The 7,987-nt window shown below is 47.4% G+C and overlaps 1 long non-coding RNA gene across 1 annotated transcript; it reads left to right on the forward strand.

The window, feature by feature from the left end:
- Nucleotides 1-866: 866 nt before the first annotated feature.
- On the forward strand, nucleotides 867-5,102 carry LOC134481147 (uncharacterized). Its single transcript, XR_010056442.1, has 6 exons — nucleotides 867-1,853; nucleotides 1,941-2,045; nucleotides 3,602-3,826; nucleotides 4,087-4,252; nucleotides 4,609-4,695; nucleotides 4,859-5,102. It is a non-coding gene; the product is annotated as an uncharacterized LOC134481147 (long non-coding RNA).
- Nucleotides 5,103-7,987: the final 2,885 nt, after the last annotated feature.

Genomic DNA, 7,987 nt, shown 5'->3' on the forward strand with positions numbered 1-7,987 from the left:
GCTCCTCGTACAATCGCAAACGCATTTTTAAATTTCCATTGGGGCAATGTCTCTTGGGAACATTCTTTTAGTATCTCGACTTAAATACCAATTGATGTTAAAGAAATCGGGAGAAAGACAAATGTGTTCTTACAGAATAAAACAGAAGCACTCATATCACTTTATCCTCCTAGTTTCTGCACCCGGTTATGTGGCCTCGGCTGGTATTTATAACTCCTCTCCCCTCTGCAAGCACCTCGGCAGGTCTTGGCTCTCTTCCTGGAGACTGTAGATCCAATGATACTATACTCCATAGATACGCCATTTTAAAAAGAAGAAAAAAGGAAAAAATTAGCCCCTGCATTGAGGAGGCAGAGGCAGAGGGTTGAGAGTTCAAGGCCAGCCAGGTATATATCAAGTTCCAGGCAAGACTACATAGTGAAACATTATCTCAAAAAACAAAAACAAAAAACCCCGAAATCAACCAAAATATTTAAAAAGGAGCAGCATCTTCCTTCAAGCAGCCTTCTTGCCATTGTAGCCTAATATCAGACATCACAGAGAGCAGGGCAGAGTCGGAGAAACACCAAGGTCATGTGTGGGGGCAGCATCGGGACACAGTGCTATAATCTGATGGTGGCTGATCACAGAGCCTTTCCTGTGAAACTGCCCAGGTAGAACAGCACATCCAGTGTGGGGCGGGAGCTTAGCTAGGAGCCCAGCAGAAGCCCACATCCCAGTATGAGCAGGCAGAGGCCGTGTGCCTTTCTGTCTAGCTCTCCAGCCACACGGTAGGTGGAGTCATCTGTAGGCAGCACTGTCCTGTCTGGGCTGTCCTGTCCACTGCCGCACATCTAGACCATGTTCAGAACACAGGGACAAGGAGCCACAGGGCAGCTGGCTCTTGTGGGATCTCTGGGACACTGTTCACCCACCATGGGCTACCCAGATACAACTCCTGGTCTCCTTGTCTCTTAGAACTCTTCTCTGTTTTCTGAGGTTCTAAGGTCTCCAGATAAGCTGGTTGTAGCTTCCAAGAGGAGGAGTTAAACAGACTTTAAAGGTACTGAGACAAGTTTGGGGGCTGCCTCCTTTAGATGGGAGACAAGTGGCCTCAGCACTACAATAAAGACTAGATGCAAAACTAGACTGGCTCGGGGAATCTCGGGGTCCGGGCGAGCTCTCCTTAGCGAGCTGCTGCCGAGGAGGCCAGGCGCTTCTGGATACAGGGTCCAACCTCAACCAAGCAGGGGTTGGAGGGAGCAGCTAAGGCAGGCCTCAGGGAAGTGCCCATACTGAGTGCTAGGGCTACCGAGAACACCTAAGTACTGCCCTACTGTGAGCAGCTATGGGCCCGCTCACTGGTGGTGGTGGATGGCAGGAGACAGAGGTATGGTACTCAATAACTTCTTTGAGATCCTGGCAGAAGAGTTCCTAATCATCAGGCAAGGTTCCTATTGCAGTAGGGGACGGCCCAGGCCCAAGCTCGGCCTATCAGTCAACCGAGGCTCCCACAGACAGAGCCGAGATTGTCCTAACAGTGTTCAAAGTGGAAGACGTACAATCACCCAGCTGACTGGTAGTCATGGCAGCAGACTGCCATTCCAAGTAAACGCCGAGGACCAGGGGAGCTGAGCCAGTAAGAGTCGAGGGAGGCGCCCGCAAGATCCTAGGATCCCGCAGCAACAGGCTCGGATCTCCCTCGGTGGGGTGGCTGTGGGACCCTGCTCTCGGAAGCATCCTAGCTTTCATACAATAATACTTAGATACCAAGTCGTTGACTGCCCGGAAGTACAAAACCACTTCCACCACAGTGAGAATCCTAAACCAGTGACGTGGAAGTGACCTTCTCCATATGCTGTCCTCGTGTTCAGGTACAGAAAATAAACAGAGCAGGCAGGACGGGGATGTGGGTCTGGAGTTCTGAGGACTTCAGTGACCACACCCCTATGTTCTAACAGGAACCCTCAGAGAGGTTACCTGGAAGTCTCTTCAAGACCACGATAGACAAATACAAATCTCTCAGTGAGAGTGCTTCTGTGATTGTTGCCACGTGTTTGAGAGGGGTAAGTCCAAAAATAAAAGAGTTTGTCTGAAGAGAAGGCTTGAGGGCTGTCCTGATTAGCATATAATTTCCATGTATCCCCAGCCTAGGATTCATGTGCCAGAAGCTCGGTCCCCAAGGTGGTGGTGTTGAGATGGTAGTATAGGTGACGTTTTGAGAGAGGTGGTTGTGACCCTGCCACAGAGATTAATGTAGTTCTTGTAGGACCCTAATTAGTTCCTGCAAGTTGTCATTTACAAATGTAAGCCTGGTGCCTGGATCTCTCACTTCCTGCCTTGTCTGGGTTGTTTTCTTTGGATGATATTCCAGCACTCAGTGAGTTAGCTTACACCTTGACCTTAGATGGCCTCAAGCTGAGCACTCACTCCCGCCTCTCTCAGACACCAAACCGAGAGTCTGGTGATGAAATGAACCTTAGTACAGTATGGGAACCCCTCCCCATGCTAGGACTGCTCCCCAAGATGTGCTCAGTGGGGACTTGGACTATCCTGCTGTAGTGTGTGTGTGTGTGTGTGTGTGTGTGTGTGTGTGTGCCTGTGTGCCTGTTATCCTGCTGTCTGATGTAGTGTGTGTGTGTGTGTGTGTGTGCCTATCTGTTATCCTGCTGTAGTATATGTGTGTGTGTGTGTCTGTCTATGTCTATGTGCACTAGTGTGTGTCCATGCATGTGTGTGTATTCATGGTGTGTATGTCTATATGTATGTGTCTGTGCATATGTATTTACCTGTGTGTATTGTATGGATGTGTGTGTGTGTGTGTGTGTGTGTGTGTGTGTGTGTTTATGAACTCACCGGCATTCCCACATGGTTTTCCATAAGACTTCCCTCTCCCTCATAGCAGCTTTTCTCTCTCTACAAAATGCTATCCCTCCTCCTATCCATCTTACTGAGCAGCTCTTTCTACAATTTTTTTCCTGTCTCTGGTATTTACTTTTGTTTTATTTCCATAGAAACTCAGCCCTGGAACATATCAGTAGGACAATCTAGTTCGGCACTTTCAACTTCCAGATGAAGAGACCTAGGCCCAGAGAGCACAACCTGCATTTTATTCCAATGAGACACAGACCAGTGAAGAGGGGGCATGGGGGATGCTTACAGAATGACCTGACTCCTGTCAGGGCACTGGCTATGTTTGTAGACCTTGACGTCAATGGAGTTTCTTCGGGTGTCAAGCTCTTCCTGCACCCCAGAGCGCCCCAGAAGCCCAGCAATGTGGGGAATTGTGAAAGGCTCTTTGGTTCCCAAGGAATAGGCTGTCTTTGCCTCTGATGTATTTCAGATTTTGGGGTCTGATCAAGCCCAATATGCTTCTTTCTCAGCTTCCCAGAAGTCTCCATGTCATCCAGAACCTTCTCTCCCTCCGCCCCCACCAATTCCCCATCTTGTTGCATAGTCTGTCTTTGGCCAGCAGCCACATGCTTTTTCAGGAGCAGGGTGTCTCATTTTACCTCTCCTGGGTGTCTGATGGCACCTGCTTGTCCCTGAGCGGAGAGCCATGACAGGGCTGCATTTGGACCATTCCCAATGGAATCTTGCTGCAATGTTTCTGTCTCCACAGGAACCGGGCCGTGACCTGTCCACACCTGCACACAATGCCTGCCAAGACACGATGTGCTGAGGAAGCCATGTGCAGAGCTTAAGGCTGACGGACATGTGCTTTTGAAAACTACTGGACATTTGTGGCCCAGGACTTCTCCCTTGAGGGACAACGTAAGGCTTTTGGTTCAAGTGGCCTTGGAATCATGGAATATCAGCAGGGAACAGAAACAGAGAGATGATCTAGGTGAGTCCAGTGGGTGTCAGATTTGAGATCCATCCAAGTCATCTTGGAGTGGGGGGGGGGGGTGTTAAAAAAACGCAAATCCCAGTGCGCATGCGCACGCCCCTCCCAAGAGAGATGGTGATTTACGTGACAAAGCTCAGGAAAATGCATTTCCGGTGAGCCCTGCGGTTCAATCATCTACACGTGCCTCCTCATACAAAGATGGGGGCTAAGAGTGAAGCTGGGGGAATCCCCCACTTGCTGCTCTTCCCTCTGCCCAGGACAAAATGGCTCTGGCTCGCTACCATGCGGATGGGAGCTGATAACTGTTGCTGCATTCCAACTCTTCCCTCTGTTTTCGAGGATACTTCCGGTCTGTCTCCGGTCCAGACTCAGTGAGGAGGGAGGAAGAGTACCTGGGCAGAAGGGAAGAGCATAAAGGCACAGGTAAGGATGCCACAGGTTAGTGACCTTACAGAGAGTGAACACAGCGTCAAGTCCTTCCTAATCCAGCCATTCCTGAGACACAGCATCCCCTCAAATATTGATGAAGAGCCGCCGGCCATCCGTCACCCATTAAATGTGTGTCCAGTCCTCCACCTAATAAAACACCGCACGAACATCTGTTTCGGCTGTTTTTTCTGCAGCCCAGCCAACCCCTCTCCTCCTTCCTCTTCCCCTGTCATCCCTATTTTACTCCTTGCCGCCCTGGGATGTGACAAGATGTGGGAAGAGAGATTAACCCAAAAGTTGCGTTCTTGAATCTCAAACCCTCCTGACTTCGTTTTTGTTTCCTTTCTTAGCACCTTCGAAGTGACCCAGGTGTCAGGCCTTCTTGCCTCGGTGGCATTCTCAGTTCCCATAGGGATAACAGGGGTCGTCCCCTACACGTGAGTGCCCCGGGAGGCGTTTGCAGATTTCTAACGGAAATGTGTTTTTAGGAGTGATTTTATCTTTCCGTCGGCATTCCTCTTTAAAGTTACGCTAGCCATTTGACTCCGTGCTGCCTGGTGTGCAACTTCAAATCATTTCCTCTTGCAATTCTTTCTCCAGGGTTTGCCAAAAATCTCACAAATGAGAACATGTTTTATCTCTTCGGTAGAAGTTTTCTTCCACTCACCAACATTAATCACCAGATGCCAAGAAAGGCAAATAGAGGAGACAAAGCGGCCGGCATAAATTACAGCTGAAGGCCCACAGATAAGAGTAAAGTCAACAGCTCTGTGTACCGCCTCACATCCCCTCTGGAACTGGATGGTGGCATAAATCTCACGTTATAAATAAATGAGACGTTTCTGCACTGTGTTACACTAACACCATAAAACACACGCTACGGTTTACCCCCTCCCAAATCTGCAAGCATTTGAACCAGAGCTAAAAGATGGCTCAACACACACACACGCACGCACACACGCACACACACGCACAGAGCTTTGTTAAGTGAAGGTGACTCTGACACCGGGATAAAATGATCAAGGAATTCAAATGCCTGGAACACCCAAGAGCTAATTAAAAGCACAGATCCCACTGTTGGGAAAACAGCAAGGATCCACTCATGTTACCCTTTTAAGAATGGCATCCTACAGCGAGTTTTCTGGTTCAGGGGAAGCAATGGCAGAAAGTCTGCTGATCAAGTGTGTGTGTGTGTGTGTGTGTGTGTGTGTGTAGGAGTGCATGTACATGTAAGTGTCCATATATGTGTGTATACATGTGCGTTCATACACATATGTGTGTGCATGCTTGTGGGCCACACACACATATGTGCATGTGTGTATGTGAATGAGTGCACATGTGTTTGTATGTGTGCATACATGTGTGTTCATACAGATATGTGTGTGCATGCTTGTGTGTATGTGTCCTAGACACATTCAGAAGGAGCTAAGGGTATCCCATGATAGAATGTTGATGTGGCATTTACACCAATAGAAAACCAACACAGATAGCACATTGCCATGAATAAGAGACTTACAAATTTTATGAGTTTGAGGCCAAATTAAACACCTTATACTTTAGCATTGACAGTGATTTCTTCTATGGTCATTTTATAGGAGACATGTTATTTTACTCACGGAAATATGATGTACATTTATTGGAAATAATAGAAAAAAATCCTAATTCTGTAGATGCCACAAAAGTCCAATAACCCCGGGCAAAGGAATGAGACCAGATGGCTAACATGAAATATATTGACATCAACGAATGCAGAAGCACAACAAGCTCTCTGATGAATGCAATCCCGCACACTTTATGTGATGCTCTAAGTGCCAATGGCGATCTCGCTTCGTAGAAAATGCCAGCTCCTGAAAAGCCGGCTGTAATAGAAAAGAGACTTGCTGGATGATTACCGCATTCTGGTCAGAGTAAATATAGCAGTAAACTCGGAAAAACAGGAGCTAGCAAGAGACAATACACGGGAAAGGGATCTCTAGATGTGAAACTGAAGTGACCAGAGACAGAGCAAAAAACAGGTCATTGCCAGAATGCTTTACACAAACCAGCAAATGGAAGGATTCCAAAGCCATTCTCATTCAAAGCTTAAGATTTCCAACTGTACTAAATGAGAAACCTTGATTCTGTTGTTACCATCACGCACCAGCAGGTTTAAAGTTACAACGTATGTTGGCACACATTTACATGTATGAAGTCTGGGTAATGGTCTTGAATTTATTTTATTTATTTTTTTTGTGGGTGACCAAGTATGCATATGCACCGTGTGTGTGTGTGTGTGTGTGTGTGTGTGTGTGTGTGTGTGTGTGTGTTACTCAAAGAGGCCAGAAGAAGGTGTCAGATCATTTGAAACTGGAGCTATAGGTGACTATGAGTCACCTGAATGTCTTCAGGGATAGACCTGGGCTGGCGCCACTGTCTGAAGAGGCCAGGCCGATACTGTCTGGTTTGCTTAATGATTATAAATAGATGCCCACTGGGAACAGGGAAGCCACACATATCTGGGGTATTGGGAGTGACAAATGCCACAAGCCAATAAAACCAGTATTTTTGGAGACCCTTGGGGTTGTCTGATACATTACAAGTGGTGTGTCCATTATTTTAATTACCTCTTCAGCAAGAAGGATCTTAGATATTTAGGAGGCAAGAAAACCAATTTTTGAGTCAAACGCCTGAAGTCTGTTTAGCACACATTACAACAGTTGGGCGGTTGTCGTTGTTGTTGTTGTTTTAAACAGAAGGAAAGAGAATACAGACTGGTCGTTCTGTTAGGGCAGGTTGGCACTCAGAGCAGGAAGCACGGGTAGAAGTGACTATGAAGAGGCTCTGTGCGACATTAGAGAGTGGCTAGGTTGGCAAGAAGCCTGTGGATCGGATGTGTTGGTTGGACACACTTGCCAGCAGATGGACCTGATAACACTTTGACCGCCTGCCGTAATTAGCCCTTTGGTGTTCCGGGAGGAGGCAACTGGTAAACTCCTCAGGAATTTGCTTCTAATTGGCTTGGCTGCTGTAGTTTCCAGCTACCTACAGGAACGAGAGAGGCGGGCGCTCTCTGCAACTCTAGATCTGATTTTTATTTTCTCTGAGACTGGGTTCCTCCATGTAGCCTTAGCTGTCTGTTCTGAATCTCGCTCTGTAGATCAGGCTGGCCTCGAACTCACAGAGCTTAGCCTGCTCCTGTCTCCTCCTGCCCAGAGTACTGGGATTAAAGACGTGCGCCGCCACTGCCTTGTTATCTGGAAATTTCAAAGCGATAAGAAGAAAACCTAAAGCCCATCTCAGAAACACAACCCTATGTGTAATCCTTCATCACACCGTCAAATCTGTGTCCACTCTGGAGTCTGTACAGATTGAGGCCAGTGGGTAATTTAACATGAATTAAACAATAATAGATACTTTTCTACCAGTGGCTGTCAATTGTAATCATATGGTATATGCCGTTTAACCCACCGTGACTCACAAGACCAAGAAATACACGACGTAGAGTTTTCTATTAAAATGAACCACAAGAGCAAGCAGGTAAAAGTGTTTGCCGCATAAACATGGCTACCTGGGTCCCTGGAAGCTCGCTACGCCTTGGTAAGATTACAACATGGTAAGGTGCCCAAGCACCCTGTAAGATTAACACGGTGGGGGGCTGGGGATTTAGCTCAGTGGTAGAGCGCTTACCTAGGAAGCGCAAGGCCCTGGGTTCGGTCCCCAGCTCCGAAAAAAAAAGAACCAAAAAAAAAA

Source organism: Rattus norvegicus, chromosome 12 (assembly GCF_036323735.1).
Source record: "Rattus norvegicus strain BN/NHsdMcwi chromosome 12, GRCr8, whole genome shotgun sequence".
NCBI lineage: Eukaryota > Metazoa > Chordata > Mammalia > Rodentia > Muridae > Rattus > Rattus norvegicus.